The sequence below is a fragment of the Mastomys coucha genome, unplaced genomic scaffold (assembly GCF_008632895.1).
Source record: "Mastomys coucha isolate ucsf_1 unplaced genomic scaffold, UCSF_Mcou_1 pScaffold6, whole genome shotgun sequence".
Classification (NCBI taxonomy): domain Eukaryota; kingdom Metazoa; phylum Chordata; class Mammalia; order Rodentia; family Muridae; genus Mastomys; species Mastomys coucha.
In genome coordinates, this window is record NW_022196912.1 from 120000641 (window position 1) to 120021402 (window position 20762).

Consider the following 20762-nt stretch of genomic DNA (forward strand, 5'->3'; position numbering starts at 1 on the left):
TATTTTTAAAGGGAGATATTTAAATAAGTGGGACCTCATGTAGGTGATGTGTTAAGCTCCCTGGAGACTGGAAATCACATGATTCCTGACTGTCCTTTGACAAAGTCAATTACATTACACAAACTTCACAGGGCGCCTGTCTCTTGCTTCTCCTTGGGACCGGCCATCTCTCCCCTGATGCTCTGGCCAAGATAGAGCCTTCCCAACGGAAACAGAATATTTTCTAAAAACCCTTTAGCATTGTTCCGGAAATTGAATGAAATTTTTTTTTTAAAAAAATTCAAACAGAAGCGCATCCTTTCCTAATGCTAGCGATGGGGCGCGGTGTGCTGGCAAGCGCGGCACAGGAAGGTATCGCCGGCGCTCCTGAAGTCATCTCTATTAGATTATGCAGATATGATCTATGGAAATACTTCCAAACCTAATCTGTCGAGACTTCAGAGAGCGTATAAGCAAATACTTAGATTAGCATTAGATTCTTGACTTTGAAATCCATTAACTGGCGCAACCTTTACCACGGGAGGGGGTTGGGGGTGGCGGGGGAGGGCAGGAGGGGCCCTGGCTGTGTTTAGAGGCCCATGCCTTTTAAATCTCTCTTGAAAGTCAATCCCACCTCTGTCATTAGAGAATTAGCAGCGGGATGGGAGCCTCTGTCACCACAGCTCTCTGGAATTATCGGCTGTTTCTAGAACATACGCTACCTCATCATTTATTTACTTATATATATTTATGACATCCTATTTCTAGGACACATAGCATTATATAAATTGCTTATATAAAATACATATGTATTATAGTCTATGTCTATGACATATGCTATATTATCATATTGTATCAATTAATTTTATCTTGGTACATTTTTATTTATATAACATATATGAGTTATGTATATATATATATATTATAGTTCTAGCTCATATTGAATCTGCATTCTGCTCCTCTGTCTCTTTGAACAATCATACTTGCCATACCTGACACACATATAGCTTTAAAAATCTTTGTTTTTTTTTTTAGTTTTATTTCTTTTATTTTATATGTATGAATGCTTTGCCTGCACGTATGTATGTGTCCCACAGATGTACCTGGCACCGGAGGAGGTCAGAAGACAGCATCAGCTAGATATGCTGCAAGTGGAGTTACAGATGGTTTTAAGTCACCACCTAAGTGCTGGTAACTGAAGCCAGGTCCCCTGGAAGGGCAACAAGTGAATGGTTTTAACTGCTGAGCCATCTCTCTCTGCCTGCACACTGCATCTTTAAAATCAAGTGCAGGTAAAAATCAAGGATACCCGACAGCGTCTTTATGTACAGGGAGTTTTCTTCATTTCCTTGAGGGGTGTTGTCTCCTTGTTTATAGTCTGTTTGCTTTGCTCAGCTAGTAGGTATTGTAAATGAGAGGCTCTCTACCCCAGGCTCAGCAACTTGCTCCTAACAGGTAAACCACTAAGAAGTGTAAGCTTTGCCAACCACACTCCACTGTAGCTGTCCCACCTGCTACACTAGGAACCAGCTAGAAAAATATGGTTGTGAATTGTCGGGTGTTCTCCACTCAGTGTCAAATTATGTTTTCTTTAGCTTTCCCAGAGTCCTGAAGTATTTATGTTCTTCTGACTGGTTCCAGCCATTTAAACATGTTTTGGGTCACTCTCAGCTTCTGTCATAAGAAACAGCACGTGGATCAAACTGGCCTGTGAGCTGTAGCCAGGACTACTTTCTTTAAACGGTTAATAATGGGGCTCTAAGCATTTCTGTTTCAAAATAAAAGCAGGGGAGAAATTTATCTAGCCAAGACTGGACATTTGGGGAATCGTCTGATGAAGATAGGAAGTGAAAATTCCTAAGGGGCTAGGAATGTAGTGTTTGTCTAGTGTACACAGAGCCCTGGGTTTGATTCCCAGGACAGATAAAGTGTACGCAGTGGCACCCACCAGGAATCCCAGCACCTGGTTGATAGACAATCAAAGGGCCAAGTTTGGCTACATGATAGGTTTGAAGTCAGCCTGGAGTTCATATGATCTTGTTTAAAGAAAGAGAGAGAGGGAGAGATGGAGGAGAGGGAGAAAGAGAGATAGAGGGAGAAGAGAAGGAGAGGGAGAGGCAAGAGAGGGAGAGGGAGGAGAGCAGGAGGGATGGGGAAAAGAACGAGAGGGAGGGAGGGAGGGGAAGAGAGAATTCACCAATCATTTGTTCTAGGCCCAGAGCCTTGTCTGGAGACACCACAGTGTCTCAGAGTTATCTAGACTCTTAACTATCAGAAGCAGGCAGGGGTTTTCAGAGTACAGCTTGCTATTTTGAAGATATTTTATAGTTGATATTAAAATGGCAAAGAATGTCTACTTGTTCTTAGCATAACGAGCTATCATTTTTCATATGTGGTCACTTGAAGTGTGTATATGTATGTGTATGTATGTGTGTGTGTGTGTGTGTGTGTGTGTACTCTCAAAACACTCTCGATTCTGTTAGTCTGGGCCCAGGATTTAACACTCAGGACTCTTGTGAGTCTGGGTCTGGAACCTAACATTCAGGACTGGCAGTCTGGGTTGAGGACAAATACCCAGGAGCCTGTTCACCTGGGTGCTGGACCAAGGCTGAGCCTCTCAGGTCCTTTACAGCGATGGGCTATGAAGGGGCTGGGAAAGGCTTGTAGACTCTCTCCTGGCACAGGGCAGCATCATTTCATTGATGTGGACATGAGTTCACTTGAATTCATTTAAATGACCCTCTTAAGAGCACCCGGGGCTTCAGTGCAATCATTAACATCACTCAGAGGCCGTGCCCAGAGCCAAGGCCTGGAGCTTACCCAGAGGAACAGCCTGAATGGAAACATCACCTCAGGAGGACTCAGTACCCAGCTTACCAAGACCCCTTGAAATGTTTCTATCTTTTAACTCTAGTGAACTTTTGCAGTCTCGAGTCAAACATTCTACATAAATATGTATTGTGGTGGTGTTTTTGAGATGAATTTGTGAAAGCTACCACATTTTAATAAAGCCGAACATACCAAATTATACTCACATTCCAGAGTTAACTAACATATTTTTAAAAATAAGGGAATATGTATGTGTGTGTGTGTGTGTATGCATGTATGTATGTGTGTGTGTGTGTGTATGTATGTATGTATGTATGTTTGTATGTATGTATGTATGTATGTATGTATGTATGTATCTATCTATCTATCTATCTATCTATCTATCTATCTATCTATCTGTCTATCTATCTGGTTGTGTATATACATACTTTTCACCCACTCTCTCTTCCCTCCCTCCCTTTCTCCTGTCCTTTTCCTCTCCTTCCTTCTCTTCCTCTTCCTTCACATGGTAGCCAAGGTTGGGCCTTGAATTTACTATGTGACCCAGGCTAGTTCTGGCCTGAGCTACTTCTACCTCAGCTTCCCAAGTGCTTGAATTACAAATATCAGCTGAGGGACTTTTGCTGGTAAGGATGATCTGAGAAGCCCTGAGGTGGCTGGCAACTGAGTCATGGAGGAAGATCCCCTGTGATGGACAGAGCCCCACTACAACAGAGCCTTGCCTTCCAAAGTGGGATGGACAGAGCCTCATTATGGCAGCCGTGCCTTCCAAGGTTCACGAATCCCTCCAGACCTGGGGAGGTCCTGCATCCAAATGCCAATGCCTGGCTTTGGGGACTGAGCCACAGATTTGCACCACATGGGTTCAAAGCAGAGTTGTAAAGAATAAGTAAATCCCCAAGCCCAGGTTGGCCAAGTGGGGTATGGGGGTCTGAGCATGGTGTCCTGACACCCAGACTATCTAATCTCTGGACTGACCTCTTCATCTGGGCAACTTAGGTTTAAGAGGCTCTCTTAGAAATCCTTTTACACCCGTTGACCTCCTTTCCAGGTGAGATTCCATGGGGATGAACCTGCCCCACACTGTACTTAATGAACACCTCTAAAGGCTGTCTTGAGTCAGTAAATTACCAGAAAAGAATCCATCCCATTAAAAATGAAGTGGAAAGTTCCCATGTTTGTTTACAGGATGTTTGGGTTTAAGCTTAGGAATAAATTTAGTTGAATATGATCTTCAAAAATTAATCATTTTGGACTCAGTCACTACAGTGCTTGCTAAGCAAGGGTGAGAACTGAATTTGAGTTAGACCCAGAACCCACATTAAAAATCAAACAAACTGAGAATTCTGGGAAATACCAGCCAATCAACAGCTGGGGAGGTGTGGGTGGCCAGATCACTGGGCTCCCTGGCCAGCCTATAGGGCAGGCTTTAGGCAAGCCAGAGACTCTGTAAAACAAAATAAAAACAACAGTAAAAACCCAGGCGGAAGAAGCTGAAGAGTGACACAAGAAGTTGACCTCTGACCCTTACCTGTGTGCATGCGCATGCACACACACATATTAATAGCACAAAAATAGAATAAAAATCAATATATATGCTAAACAATTTTTGAATGTTAAATGTGACATTAAAAACATTCTCTCTCTCACTCCCCCCCCCCTGTGTGTGTGTGTGTGTGTATTGGATTTACTTCAAGGACTAAGAAATGTTATTATGTCAGTATGCGAGGCTGGGAACAGTATTTAAAATGCCATTAAGAATATAGTCTATTTTTTTTTTTTTTTGTATTATTGTAGGGATGGCTGTTTAAGGTACATATTTTTGTCATCCACTTCTGGTGGCTCATCAGATATGAGCCCTCAGATATCTGACAGCTGTGGACCTGCACCTGATGTACTTGGATCTGCCCAGCCCAAGAGGAGTCCCAGGTGCCCAGTGAGTGATCCAGAAGGGACCTGGCTCTGCCCCTGCAGCACCGCCCCCAAGACCGGCTCATCATTCATTGGACTAGTGCTCCAATGTCCCAGGACAATCGTGACAGCTGCATGCCAGACCACGCAAAGGCTCCCTTTTAACCTCTCAACACTGTAGGACACACCTCTACTTAATTCTCAGGGGAGAGAGCATGTGTATGCATAGTTTCTTTCAAATCAAACTAAATACTATAGCCCCTATTTACCTGCAGGGATAGTCTAAGTCTCAGGCTGCAAGCAGAATGCTTGACTCATTCTGAACTTGACTTAATGTATACATTTCCTAAAACATACATGCATACATATAAACCCATGATATCTTTAAATTTACAAACTGGGTCAGCAAAACCAATACGTGATAATAACAGATAATCAAACCGAATGCTAACAATAGCACACTATGGCGGTAAAATTGGCGCCATCACTACCTGTGCACTTCAGGGTGATTATTAGGTTAAAGGTGACTGGCATCCAGAACCGTGCATGGCAGGGCAGCTCCTGACAGCCTCCCTGGTGAGTAGTGCATACACCATGGACACTCTGGACAAAGGCATGGCGTATGTTCTGGGTGTGGGGCACAGCATGGGATTTTTATCACAGTACTCAGGCAGGTGGTTTAAACTTGTAAGTTCCTTAGTATTTTTACATTCTATATTAATTTCAGAACATGGTTACCATGAGAAGTAAAACCACGAAAAAGGAAGGACTGTGCATTTCTTGAGCCCTGTGCATTTTTTTTTCTCTCTGAGTAACCTAACTTTTCTAGAGATGTCCAACCTGATTTTTTTGTCCTGCCACACAACTACAACTGTAGTCTTCATTGTTCACACATGGGCTAAAAAGTTCCACGGAAATGAAAACCGTATGATTGTAATCCAATTTAGTGGCTTTAAAATAGGATGGTAAAATGTCACCAGTGTTTATTGACTTTAACCCTGTGTTTGCATAAGCCATGTGCATTTCAAAAGTAATTCTTGCATGAGTAGGGGTGGAGAGAATCCAAAGTTTCTCGGGGGAAAAAAACCAGGATAGTGAAAACTATTCTCAACAATAAAAGAACTTCCAGGGGAATCACCATCCCTGACCTCAAGCTGTATACAGAGTAATTGTGATAAAAACTGCATGGTATTGGTACAGTGATAGGTAGGTGCATCAATGGAATAGAATTGAAGACCCAGAAATGAACCCACAGACCTATGGTCACTTGATCTTTGACAAAGGAGCTAAAACCATCCAGTGAAAAAAAAAAGACAGAGCTTTCAACAAATGGTACTGGTTCAACTGGCGGTCAGCATGTAGAAGAACGCAAATTAATGCATACTTATCTCCTTGTACAAAGCTCAAGTCCAAATGGATCAAGGACCTCCACATAAAACCAGATATACTGAAGCTAATAGAAAAGAAAGTGGGGAAGAGCCTCGAGCACATGGGCACAGGGGAAAATTTCCTGAACAGAACACCAATGGCTTGTGCTGTAAGATCAAGAATCGACAAATGGGACTCATAAAATTGCAAAGCTTCTGCAAGGCAAAAGATACTGTCAATAGGACAAAATGGCAACCAACAGAGTGGGAAAAGATCTTTACCAATCCTACATCCGATAGAGGACTAATATCCAATATATCGAAAGAACTCAAGAAGTTAGACTCCAGAGAATCAAAAAACCCTATTAAAAATTGGATGCAGAGCTAAACGAAGAATTCTCAACTGAGGAATACTGAATGACTGAGAAGCACCTAAAGAAATGTTTAACATTCTTAGTCATCAGGGAAATGCAAAAAGAAACAACCCTGAGATTCCACCTCACACCAGTCAGAATGGCTAAGATCAAAATCTCAGGTGACAGCAGATGCTGGTGAGGATGTGGAGAAAGAGGAATACTCATCAATTGATGGTGGTTGGTACAACCACTCTGGAAATCAGTTTGGTGGTTCCTCAGAAAATTAGACATAGTACTACCAGAGGACCCAGCTATATCAGAGGACTCCTGTGCATATATCCAGAAGATGCTCCAACATATAATAACACTATATTCATAGCAGCCTTATTTATAATAGCCAGAAGCTGGAAAGAACCCAGATGTCCTTCAACAGAGGAATGGATACAGAAAATGTGGTACATTTACACAATGGAGTACTATTCGGCTATTAAAAACAATGAATCCACGAAGTTTTTAGGCAAATAGATGGAACTAGAAAATATCATCCGGAGTGAGGTAACCCAATCATAAAAGAACACACATGGCATGCACTCACTGAGAAGTGGATATTAACTTAGAATTTTGGAATACCCAAGATACAATTCACAGACTACGTGAAGCTCAAGAAGGAAGACCACAGTGTGGATACTTTGGTCCTTCTTAGAAGGGGGATCAAAATATCCATGGGAGGAGATACAGAGACAAAGTTTGGGACAGAAACTGAAAGAAAGGCCATCCAGTGACTGTCCCACCTAGGGATCCATCCCATATATAGTTACCAAACCCAGACACTATTGTAGATGCCAACAAGTACTTTCTGACAGGAGCCTGATATGTCTGTCTCCTGACAGGCTCTGCCTGAAAAATACAGAAGTGGATGCTCACAGCCATCCATTGGACTGAGCACAGGGTCCCCAATGAAGGAGTTGGAGAAAGAACCCAAGAAGCTGAAGGGGTTTGCAGCCCCATTGGAAGAACAACAATATGAACTAACCAGCACCCTCAGAGCTCCCAGGAACTAAACCACCAACCAAAGAGTACACATCGAAGGGCCCATGACTTCAGCCACATATGGCTCCAGTACACATCCAGCAGAGGATGGCCTTGTGGGACATCTTGATGCCCCAGTGTAGGGTAATGCCAGGATAGGGAAGCAGGAGCAGGTGGGTTAGTGATCAGGGAGAGGGGGGATGGGATAGGGGTGCTTTTGGAGGGGATAAAATTTTCAGTGTAAATAAAGAAAACATTTAATAAAGAAAAAAGTAAGAACAACAACAACAAAAAGAAGCCATGATTATCTTAAACTCTCAGCTCCAACTTCTAAAAATTGCTGATGCTACATGGGTCAGAGGCAGCATGTTATTGGACTTATTCTGCCTTGAGAGTTTGGACAAGAAGTAGCAAAACCTAGCTTTCTCTCAGTGAGTACCAGGGCCATGTCCAGAGTTTCAGGACTATGCCCCTGCTTTAGAAAGAGTCCTTACATGCCGGGTAGTGGTGGTGCACGCCTTTAATCCCAGCACTTGGGAGACAGAGGCAGATGGATTTCTGAGTTCAGGCCAGCCTGGTCTATAGAGTGAATTCCAGGACAGCCAGGGGTACACAGAGAAACCCTGTCTCGAAAACAAACAAACAAACAAACAAACACGAAAGTCCTTACAGGTGTTGACTTCTCTTGGCCCTCAGAGCTTTACCCCTTGGAGTCTTGCCTGCATTCCCAACTCTGTGGCCATCTCTTATTTCAGTAATCAATGGCATTAGCTCCTCTTCTGCTACTGGGGTAAACACCATGACCAGGAGTCACTTGGGAAGGAAAGGGTTTGTTTCAGCTTATGGCTCACAGTTGACATGAAGGGAAGTCAGGGCAGGAACTCAAGGCAGAAGCCGGGGGGTGGGGTGGGGGTGGAGGTGAGGGTGGGGGCAGGAACTGAAGCATTTATCATGGAGGAGTGCCGCTTACTGGCTTCCTTTCTGTGTCTATTTCAGTCTGCCTTCTTATGCCACCCAGGACCACCAGCCCAGGCAAGGCACCACTCACCATAAGCTGGGGTGTCCCACACCAATCATTAATCAAGAAAATGCCCCATAGACCAATCTGGTAGAGACATTGTCTCAGTTAAGTTTCTCTCTTTCCAAATGACCCCAACTTATGCCAAGTTGACAAACTTCCAACCAGAATAGCTTCTCCCTAGATCAGGGAATCCTGACACTTCCTTATCTGGATAGCCAGTCCAGTTGTTAAGATGCTTGTCAATCAAAGAGAAGTGCTAAGGGTATAGCTTTGCCTTTTAAAGCATCTCCCGTGGGTCTATCTTTTTTAGTCCATTGTGGAGTGTCATGGTTTGAATATGCTTGGCCCAGGGAGTGGTACTATTAGTAGGTGTGGCCTTGTTGGAGTAGGTATGTTACTGTGGATGTAGGCTTTAAGACCCTCATCCTAGTTGGCTGGAAGCCAGTCTTCTCCTAGCAGCCTTCAGATGAAAATGTAGAACTCTCAGCTCCTCCTGCACCATGCCTGCCTGGATGCTGCTATGCTCCTACCTTGATGGTAATGAACTAAACCTCTGACCCTGTAAACCAGCCCCAATTAAATGTTGTCCTTATAAGAGTTGTATTGGTCATGGTGTCTGTTCACAGGAGTAAAAGCCTAAGACATGTTTTTTTTTTTTTAAAAAGTCCTGTCCCTCCTGTACAAGGCTATGCTTCTGCAGGACTAGCAGTTTATTCAAGACACAGTTGAGGTCAGGAGCTGGGGAGTGAGTGGGACTTGGCCTGGCATACATGTGGCTCTGGTGTCCATCTGCAACACGACAGCAGAGGGATTAGAGTAGGGGGCTCAGTGGGGTTTGTGGCTACTCTGGCTCATGTGATGTGGGTGTGAGTCTGGACACTTGCTGGTAGCTCCCACATATCATTCTTCCCTCTGAGGCACAGCCTTCCTTATATGACCATATATGGCTGGCTGGCTGTCCTGAAGCCCAGGGTCCAGCCAGAAGAAGGATCACATTCAAAGACAGCTTGCAATCAACAACTACTCAGAAAAACTGACTCCAATCTTGAACTGTGAACCTTAAAAGATATTAAAAATGACCCAGTGCACCCAACCACCAAAGGTCCCTCATCTGTCCTCTTTCTCAGTGCTCCCCTAGAACCCCAGCGCTCTTTAGACAGTGTTCTCAACCTTCCTTTAAAACAGTTCTTCATGCTTGTGGTGACCCTCTGTGATGGCTACTCTGTTGTCAACTTGACTGTATCTGGAATGGACTACAATCTAGAACTGGAGAGTACACCTGTGATCAGATCTTGAGTCAGGAAGACACAGGCTTTTGATCCAGATCTTGAGGTAGGATGACACACATTTTTGATCTAGATCAACACACACCTTTAATCCAGATCTTGAGGCACACCTTTTCTCTGGGCCATACCTTCTGCTGGCGGCCTACATAAAGACAATGGAAGAAGGAAGGGGTTAATGTTCTTCACCTGCTTGCCTTCACTTCGTCAGCTCATCGATGGGAGCCCACTTCTTGGGTTTCCCAGCTTATACAGAAGGGCAGCTGAGACACCCAGCCTCGTGGGACTGAGCAGCTACTAGATTCTTAGACTTCCCATTCACCGATGCCCATTGCTGGGTTAACTGGACTACAGACTGCAAGTCATTCCAATAAATTCTGTAATATATATTCCATATATGTATATATATATTACTCCATAAGTTCTGTGACTCTAGAAAACCTAATATACCACAACCATAAAGTTATTTTCGTTGCTACTTCATAACTGTAATTTTGTTATGGATTGTGGTATAAGTATTTTTATTTTTTGATAGTTGTAGGTGATCCCTGTAAAGGGGGTCATGACCCACAGGTTGAGAACCACTGCTTTAGAGCTTCTCCATTGCCAACCAGCCAAGAGGAGATCCACACACCCTGTCACCATTTCCTCGACCTGAGATTCTCTCGTAGGGTTCCTGGGAAGGGCCTTAGTGTGCACTCACCAGGGAATGCTCCCTCAGGTCCTCTCACATCCCCCTCAGCTTCTCTAGAACATTCCCAAGTAACTCCCTGATTCTTCATGCCTCTGCTCTAGGACCGAACTCACGGAAACACTTTAGGGGTTTCTAGGAGTCAGCCAATCACCTGGAAGATCTGTCTCCTTCCTGGGCTGTCTCGCTTTGTCCCCTGACCCCTATACCTTTCTATACGAGAGATGTGCAGTACACATCTATAGCCTAGCTTCTCTCCTCCATCCTTTCTATTCTGAGAAAGAAAAAGGTGTTGAAGAGATGGCAATGGAGGCACCAGTTTATACAGCTGTTCCAATCAACAACTACTCAGGAGAAATGACTCCAATTTTGAGCTTGTGAACCTTAAAAGATATTAAAAATACCATATTAATAGTCTATAGAAGGCTGACTTCTTAAGTTGTAGGAATTGGAGCACATCTGAAAGCATCAAGACTGAGGTCTGAGCGACCAGAGAAGAATATTTTTTGGCCCCTGTGAACAGAGCTTTGGCCTCCAGTCTCATCCTTACTGACCCTGAACATATCAGAGAAAGAAGCCTTGAGCTACCGTGTGGTGTGGAGGACCCTGGGCTCAAGGGTCACTGGTATCTATCGAGTGGACGGGTCTCATCAGACATGCAGTTCAGAGCTTCCCTCTGTACCAGAAGGGAGGAGGTGAGGTGGGAAGGATGGGAGCTGTAGTGTGACCCTTGGTTTGGAGGCAGACTGATCCCCGTAGAGCAAATCCCACGGTGCCATCGAACCTTGTTTCTTCTTGGATCTAGAGAGCAAGCATCATGGACTCAGGCAGCCCTTCCTCACTTTCAACCTCCTGATCCTTCCCCCTTAGTAGAACACTTAGAGGAAGCACCCACTGGGCTGCATGCATGGATGCATGCTTCAATCATTTCTTGAAAAACATATTGTGGTTTCACAGGAATTCTAAAATTGTCACCTTCCTGGCTAATACCACAAGAGATGCGTTCGACATTAGTCCCTCTGGAGGATGAAGCCAAGTCATGTGCCACCCTGTCTTTCAGGCCTGCAGACTCCTTCTAGGTCCACGTCCCCTTCCTCCAACCATGACAGCAACAATCTATTCCCGGTCAGAGCAGATCACTAGGAAACGCCACTCAGAATCTTCCCCTCTATTGATTCTACTCCGTGGTATTGGCAGCTTAAAAAGATTATGTTTTAATTGGGGCCCAGCGAGATGACGTTTTAAGGTTTTGAGTTTCGCTGAGTGCCACGCTATGGATTATCTGAGAGATTGTTCAACACAAGGAGGACAAAGATTAATGTCTTGTCCTTTTCTTTGGCTGACCCTGGGTGCAGCTGCAGCTTGGGCTAAAGTGACTGAAAATCTTTTTCTATCATGGGGCTGAAAAGGTTGACTGTGAATTCATTAGTGCTATCTTTGTTTAGGGTATAAAACCTACACACTCAATGGCCGGAGTGGAGCGTGGATTTTTCTCTGGTGTAAACAAGTCTCGAGTGGCTGGAAAGGAAGTGGTTTGGCTGCGAGTCCACCTGGGTCAGGGGGCATGGTTCAGGAAGTACCAGTCTGGGGCTCGCTGGGTCAGGGGGCATGGTTCAGGAAGTACCAGTCCAGGGCTCACTGGGTCAGGGGGCGTGGTTCAGGAAGTACCAGTCCGAGGCTCACTGGGTCAGGGGGCGTGGTTCAGGAAGTACCAGTCCAGGGGTCACTGGGTCAGGGGGTGTGGTTCAGGAAGTACCAGTCCGAGGCTCACTGGGTCAGGGGGAATGGTTCAGGAAGTACCAGTCCGGGCTCACTGGGTCAGGGGGCATGGTTCAGGAAGTACCAGTCCGGGGCTCAGAAGCTACCCTTTCTGTTTTTTCTCTGAGGACAGGTTGGCAGTTGGCCAGAGGATGCCACATACCTTTTAGTTTGAGCACTCTAGAATGAGAATGGAAGGCTAGTAGAGAATGGATACCACCTCATGTAACCATTGAAGCAAGAGCCGCACTTCTGAGTTGTTATAACATCTTTCTTCTGGAGATGAGGAAATACAGGACAGAGAGATCAGGCCACTTGCCTGAGGTGTCAAGAACACTGAGTCAGGAGCCACCAAGTCTGGCTTTCCTGGGAGCCTTGCACCTTGTTAAGATCTATAGGATGTGTTGTGAGCTGGGCACAGGCAGCCCTTGGGGGTGGTGGGTGTTGCTCTCATCGGGATGGCCATCAGCGTCAGAAAAGTTGGCCAAGATGTTGAAATGCAACAGCTCACACTGAGAGGCTTGAAGGATGCACATGCGTTCGTTCTCACAGGGCTCTGGATGCTGTGTGTCTGACATCAAGGGATAGAAGGCAGGGTTGGCTCCTCCCAAAAGATGGGAGGGGTAGCGGTTCACTCCTCTGGCTCAGATTCAGGAGGTGCCTGGTAATTTCTGGGTTATCACTCCATCTCTGCCTTTGCCATCACGTGGTGTTCTCTCTCTGGGGGCTCTGTGTTCAGATTTCACCTCTAAAAGAGTATTAATCAGATGGACAAGTTAGAACGTCATCTTAATGTCATGTTCATAAAGATCCCCCAAGTCATAAGGCTATGACAAAATCAGCTTAAGGATGGAAATGTTTATTCTGGTAGATGGCTTGAGGGCATAGTCCCTCAGGGTAGGCACGGCTTGTCAGCCTTGGTTGGTCTCTTCATCTCCACACAGGCTGTGATGCCTTAACTTCCTGCTTTAGAGTGAAGTTCAGTGATCTCAAAGGTAGTTCTTTATCTAACTTCCTCTGTGACTCCTTGCACCCTGGGCAGCTCAGGAAATCTGCCTCAATTATGCAAATGAGAAAATGGCTACCCTCTTGTTTCCTTTCTGGGTCCTCTTTGCTGTGCTCTCAGGTACATAGACCCCTCTGTCTGGCCATCCCCTGGCACCATCTTGTTACAGCAGCATGCTTCTTGAACATATTTCTGTGAATCCCGAAGACCCAATGCAGAAGCATTTTCTGAATGATTCCATTGAAATGACCTCTGTTTTCTACTCTTGAGTTTCTGTGGTGTGTAAGATATATGTGAAGCCCAACTGAGTAAGGGAGGGTGGGGGCAGGGCTACTTCCTACAGTTGTAAGCCTAGTGCTTCGAGACACAGCTAAGCAGAACAAGTTATTTATTTAGGATTATCTGTAGTCATGGTTGATTTCTACCCTCTCAGAGTTTATATGACATTTATATAATGTGTTTAATACAATTCCACACTTACATGCATTTGTCTTGTTTGTATTCATATATTTACTTCGACGCTCTGCAACATGCATCTGATTAATTTCAAAATAACATTCACAGAATCCTTCTGCAGTAAGCAACGCTATTACACACCCAACCTCGGAATGCACTCACCCTGCTTCGTAACTTCTGAGGGGTGGGTAAACTGTTCCTTTGGAAGCTGTCAGGCCAGAGAGTTGCCTAAAGATTTATCTGTAGAGATATCTGATTTTATAGACAGAACAGTGAGGCTGCAAGCAGAGACGTAATCTGCTCATGAGAATACAGGCCTCATGGTCCTCATGCTTAGCCTAAATACACACATGATGATAGTTGTTGTAATGGATATTCCTGGTTATCCAACTTGACTATATCTGGAATGAACTACAATCCAGAATTGGAGGGCTCACCTGTGATCCAGATCTTGAGGTTGGAAGACACAAGGTTCTGACCTGGATCTTGGCATGGAGATCTTGAGGCATAGGGGCCATGGAAAGCTTAGGCCCAGGCAAGGCAGTACAGGCCTCTAATCCCAGGAGACTGAGGCAAGGAGATCTCTGAGTTCAAGGTCAGCCTGGACAAAATAAGTCCCAGATCCAGGCGTGGTGGTACACACCTTTAATCTGGGCCACACCTTCTGCTGGAGGCCTGCATAAGGACACTGGAAGAAGGAAGGTTCATTCTTCTACCCCTGCTTTCACTTACTAACCAGCACATCTGTTGGAACCTACTTCTACAGAAGACCAGCTGAAACAACTAGCCTGTGGGACTGAGCAACTGCTAGGTTCTTGGACTTTTCATCCACAGCTGACTATTGTTGGGGAGTTGGACTACAGACTGTAAGTCATCACAACAAATTCCCTTACTATATAGACAATCCATAAGTTCCCTGACTCTAGAGAACCCGTAACAGCAGCTTCAGGCCTTCCCATTCAACACCTACTCTGCCTTTCTGTATTTGCTGTAATTTATTTAATCCATCCTCATCACCTTCACCATCCTACTACCATCCTCTCTATCTTCTCCACAGTCATCACCAGTATCACAAAGATCATCCTCACCATCATGACTATTGTCATCTACTCATCCATCACTCATAACAGTCATCCTCAACACCTCAATCATCCTCACCATGACTACCACCTTAATGTTCTCATCGCTGCTGCTACTATTCTCCTCACCGTCAACTTTACCACCATCATCACCACCCTCACCTCCACCATCATCACCATCATCACTTCTATCACCATCATCACCACCCCGCCACACTTACCACTACTACAACATCTTTACCACCACCACCACCACCACCACCATTACCATCATCAGCACCACTACCACCACCACCACCACCACTATGACTACCAGCCTCACCATTGCCACCACCACCACCACCACCATCAGCACCATCCCTGGCCGCCACCATCAGATGCAGTTAAGGCACGTCAGCTCTTCCTTCTGCAAGCCATGGCCACACATACCTACTTTGTTAGCCTTTCCCAGAGATAGTTCTGTCTTTTTTGTTTCTAGCTCCTGATAAGTATGGCTGCCATTTTTAGTAAGAATTTTAAGAGGTGAAGGTGAAACTAGAAATAAACTTTAAGAACAATAAAATGGGGGTGAGTCTGCTACCCGCTGGGTAGTAGGCTCCACCCTGCTCGTCCTGTCCACTGTGCACACATGGTTCTCTTGTCTAGGCCAGTTCGTACCCTGCCATCTGCGTCTAATATGCTGTCTTCTTCCATCTGGATGAGATTCCCAGCATCTGTTTTAGTTGTAGGAGAACACACACAGCAGAGTCCACCACCTTAGTCATTAGGAGTGTGGACTTCAGGGGCGTAACTTGTACTCTGCACTACCATCCACGGAACATTTCCCACCTTACAATGCTGAGAGTTTGGACCTACTCGGTTCCCTTCGGTCCCTGTCCCGGCTGCTGGCAATTCCCACTGGCTTTTAGGTCATGTGAGTGGGATTATTATCTATCCTTTTGTCTGGCTTACTTTATAGAGCACGGTGTCCTCAGAGTCCACCCACATTGCAGCCCGTGTCAGGATTCCCTTCACTTTGAAGGCTGAAGCATCTCCCATTCTACAGGTAGGCTCCGTTCAACCTGTCAGGATCCCCTGTTATTTTGTTGACCACGGGCCATTACCCGAGGTTGTGGTATTGTAATGTACGTAAACAACTTAATTCTTTTCCAAATCGGGCATCCATGGGACAAGGTGGCTGAGTAGTTATCTAAGGCAAGCCAACATTCCGTTTATCTAAAAATTAGACTCAAGCAAAGTTTGACCTGTCAAACACTCAATGAGCCTTTGAGTACTTACACTGGTAAAATGGAGTTGGGTAAGATGCAGTTTTCTCTCCCTTGAGGGTCTCATGAGTTAGAGGGCAAAGGGCAAGTCCATGGCCTGGATGGCTCAGAGCCCTATTACAGCAGGCAGTTTCCCCATCTCCCCTCCCATTCTGGCTTTTGAACTCCTGCGTGAGTTCCTAGCTTTACATGTCCTCACAGATACACATTTTCACGTGACCAGGTGCCTTCCCCTGTTCCACACTGACACTCATGGTTGGTGGGATGTGAGGGCTGTGGATGTAAGGGTGGGATGTAAGGCTGAGGACTGTGCACAGCTAGGAGCCTAACCACCTCTACAAAGCAGCCTGGGGATCTAGAGAGACACTCGTTGTTCGCTGAGATTGTTTTCCGCTGTCCTTCCCATCTTTAGCAGCTCCAGTGGCATGTGCTGGTACAAAGAGCTCCATTTAATTTCACTAATGCATCGCTTTCCATGGGCAGACCAAACCCAGCCCCATTCCAAATGGGTTGAACTCAGCCATCATTTACCATAAGGAATCACATTAAATGCTAATGTGCGCCGCAGACCCTCGGCAGGGCTTGCTGAGTGATGGGTTGTCCTCCGAGGGAGCTGGTGATGACTTCTGCTCAGATCTAAATGAGGTGACGCGCTCAGCTCTTGACTCGAGGTCCCGAGGTTTCAGTGGCTTCTTTGTCAGGTCCCAGTTATAAATGACTCGGTCTGGCAAATGTCTGCAGGAGGCAGGAGAGGACTTCGTCCTACATACTCGGTCTTCTAGAAACTGATGCTTTCCTCATTGGGAAAAAAAAATCAAGCAGGTCACAAGGGAGGAGCCAGCAGGCAACTTTGGAGGAGAGAGGCTTCATGTCTTTGACATGAGATCAGCATGTGAGCTAGGCTGGGCTTGAACCAACGATTATTCTGTAGTGCTGGGATGGCAGTGTGCGCTGCCAACTCCAGCCTTGACTTTTTCTGTCTCTCATTCTCAGTGGGGCTACTCTGGGTTATCTGACGTGGGATTTTTCTAGTTCATTCTTACCTTGTTTCCAGAAGCCATCCATGCAGACCCGGGATGTCCTCCAGTAAAGATGTCCATGGATGCTGGATGCCCTGGCAAAGGGGGGTCCATTACTCTGCATCTCTGTACAGAACGCCTGGTGGGCGGATCTGATAGACAGAGGTGGAATTTGAAGTCTGCCTGTCTCTTGAAAATATGCAGTCTTTCCGTCGGTCAGGCAGCTTTGCAGGTAAGAGAAAAGAGAGGTGGTCGGGGACCTTGTGGGCAAGGAAGGCCTGTCTTTGATAATGGGAGCAGGTTGGGCCAGAAGTCAGGGGAGAAGCAGGAGGAAGATCAGCTGCTAGAGGAAGTTACAAAGAACCCCTAGGAAAGGAAGGGAGGGCACCGAGGGAGCTGCTGCCCTGAGCTGTGAGAGTCAGGTGAGGGCTGAAGATAATTGCTTTTAATTGCAGTTGAACTTCTTTATTAGTGCGGTATCACAAAACAAAGATGTCCCTGTCAAACATGGATATGGTCATTCAGCCATCAGCACTGCTTCTCTTGTTTTTTTTTTTTTTTTTCCAGACAGGTTTTCTCTGTGTAGCCAGCACTACTTCTCCTGAGAGCCAAAGTCTTGATTCTTTAAAACAGTCCCGACTGAGTGAAGCTTCTTCTGTCTTCTTCTCGAACCATCTCCATCCAGAAAGTGGGGATGGAGAGGGAGGGGGTGTGCCCACTCTGTACCACATATCCTAATGGACACCTAAGACTGGATGACCTGGAAGCTGTTCTGGGCTCATTCGAATACACTGAATTACAGTCACAAGTGCACACAAACTTTAGTCACTAGTGGATGAATGACATGTGCAGGCTTGGTCCCATAAGACAATTCTGAAGTTCCCATCAGAGTGATGTTGTAACTCCTGCATGCATATCTGTAATGCTGGTGCCCCCTTCCTTAGTGCACTGCCAGCCAAGCGCAAGTATAACATTGTATCATGCACAGCATCCTGTTTGAATCCTTGAGCATTCGTACTTTTTGTTATATGGAGTTTATTTCTTCTATTCAGGTCAAAAACAAAATCTGCGAGTTGGAAGATAGCTCCTCTGGTGAAGGGGTTGCAGTGCAAGCATAAACATCCAAGCTAAATTCTTAGAACCCACAGGAGGAAAAGTGCCTTGTGCCTGTAATCCCAACACCAAGGAGGGTGAGCCATGGAGTTTGCTGGTCAGCCAACCCAGCTGAGATATCAGCCCAAGCAAAGGAGAGATCAGGTCTTCAAAAAACAAGGTGGATGGTTCCTGAGGTTGGATACCAGAGGTTGACTGCTGGCCTACATACATACACTCACACACACACACACACACACACACACACACACACACACACACACACACACACACACACGCACACACGCACACGCACACACACACATACACACACACACACACACACAGACTTAAAAAGGAAACAAACAAAATAAAGATTCCCCTGGCTTCTAGACTATAGGAAAACTCTGAGGAGAAAACAGATATTCCACACGAAGCCAAGTGGAGAGTGACTATACACACTTATCCATGAAGGGCATGGATAAGTTTACCTGCAGTGTTGAGATGGAGAGCTCTGGGCTTGGAGGACCTTCTGCTAGGTGTCAGGTGTGGTGTTTACTAGTGTCAAGTTGACAGGGTTTAGAATCACCCAGGAGACAAATCTTCTGAACACACCTGTGAAGGAAAATGTTACAGGACAGGGTGAGCCCCTCCTTGTGTGCTGCAGTATCCCATGGACTGGGGTCTCAGGCTGTGTAGAATGCAGAAAGCCAGATGAGTACCAGCATCCGTGGCTCTGCTAGCCCAGCATGGGTGCAACATGGCCAGCTGCTTGACCTCCTGTCACCACACCTCCCCCAGGATGGACTCTGTCTATAAACCATGAACCCAAACAAGCTCTTTCTATTCCTTAAGCTTTCTTTCTTCTTTCTTTTTTTCTCTCCTCCTCCTCCTCCTCCTCATCCTCGTCCTCATCCTCCTCCTCCTCCTCCTCTTCTTCCTCCTCCTCCTTTTCTTCTTCTTCCTCCTCCTCCTTTTCTTCCTCCTCCTCTTCCTCTTCTTCTTCCTCCTCCTCCTTCTTCTAGTCAGGTACTTTGTCACAGAAGTGAGAGAAGTAGCTAATACATATCTTATTATGATCTGGTCTCTCTCCCTCGGATACCCCACTGCCTGGGGCTCCCTTTGACTTCCCATACATCCCTGCCCCTTCTAGCCAGGTGACTTGGGACTCCCAACAAGTGTTAACTTACGCCATGGCAGCTCTGAAATGCCTTCTTCCAGAGGATGCCCCATGCTCTCCTCTACCCCAGGTTGTGTTAGCCTCTAATATACCTGCTGGCCATTTCATTCACAGGGTTTATTATGAACATCCTCCCTTGCCATTATTTACCGATTACTCTGTTTCCCTCCTATACGCTGAAGCCTCAGGTAGACAGGGACTGTTCCTGCCCTGTTCACCATGGAGTTGCCAGCAGTGAGTGGCATATCTGATTCATAGTCGGGGCTTGCCAAGTATGAATGAGCAAATATGGGTTGACACATGTCACAGTATCCTAGAAGTCTTAGACCATTAGATGCAGGGCTCTGGTGTATGCTAGGACTGGAAGAATTACTCCCCTATTCTGATGGGCTTCTAGAAAAGTCTGCTCATCCCCAGTGTTTGGCCCATGAATGCCATCTCTTCTCTTAGGACTTGGTTCTCTTAGGCCATCTGAGCTCTTGGGCAGATGGCATAGAGGTGCCTACTCTATTATCCTCAGGATACATACTGTTCAGTTCAAGTGATGTCAAGTTGGGCCACCAAGGGCATAGCCAGGTATGAGCTGAAGTTACAGAGGGCCCAGATGAAAGAAGACACCACCAGGGAGAAGCAGGGGGAAGAGCAGAGGAGCATGTGGGACAAAAGGCCCAATACTATAGTGAGAGAGTGAGAAGGAGAGGGGGCAGGAAGGACAGTAAGGCAGAAGCTGCCTGACTGGATCTTTCTATATATAAAGCATAGGCTCTGCAGAGGAGCAGAGCATGCTTTGAACTCCAGCTCCGCCTCTCATTGGCAGTGTGCCTTCAGAGAATTTCCTTAACCTTTCCGAGGGAGGGCCTGTTATCTGAGTTGTAGAGATAAGTGTGCATCACCTGGATTCTGTGGGTGTTACCATGTGTTGTGTGGGGTCAGCTTCTGTCTCTGTGGCTGTAGACTTCCCAAGGCAAATGTGATCCAAGTAGGTGTGTAGAAGCTGCAGGTAGAGGTGTTAGGACCAACCTGTTCCTCTTCTAGGTGGTAGCTTTAGCCTGGAGTCAGTTTACCCATAGCTCTGAAGTGGAGGCCATTCCCAGAGCACTCAGAGTCAGCTTCCTACCGGGCCTGCTGGCTGGTGCCAGACACCCTGCAATACCACCATCAGACTCTCTGCTAAGTCCAGGCCCTGGAGTGCATCTTAGTCCCCGCATTCCCTGGAGACCCACTAACCAGTGTTCAAGTCCCCAGTCACCTGCTACAAAGAGCACTAGACTGAGGGCACCCACTGTTGACTTCAGGTCACTTTGGCCAGTCCATTTCTGCTGGAGACCTCCTCATTCTTAGAAAACCCCCTTCAGCTGGGAATCATGTGTCTCTTTGACCTGAAAGGGACCTAGCCAGATTCAGGGTGAAGGTGTTCCCCAGGGATCACGCGTTGGATTCT

General features: G+C 46.0%; 1 long non-coding RNA gene across 1 annotated transcript; it reads left to right on the top strand.

Annotated features, from left to right (window-relative positions):
• Positions 1–14424: 14424 nt before the first annotated feature.
• On the top strand, positions 14425–18429 carry LOC116080121. Its single transcript, XR_004114318.1, has 4 exons — positions 14425–14552; positions 15724–15810; positions 17085–17281; positions 18102–18429. It is a non-coding gene; the product is annotated as an uncharacterized LOC116080121 (long non-coding RNA).
• Positions 18430–20762: the final 2333 nt, after the last annotated feature.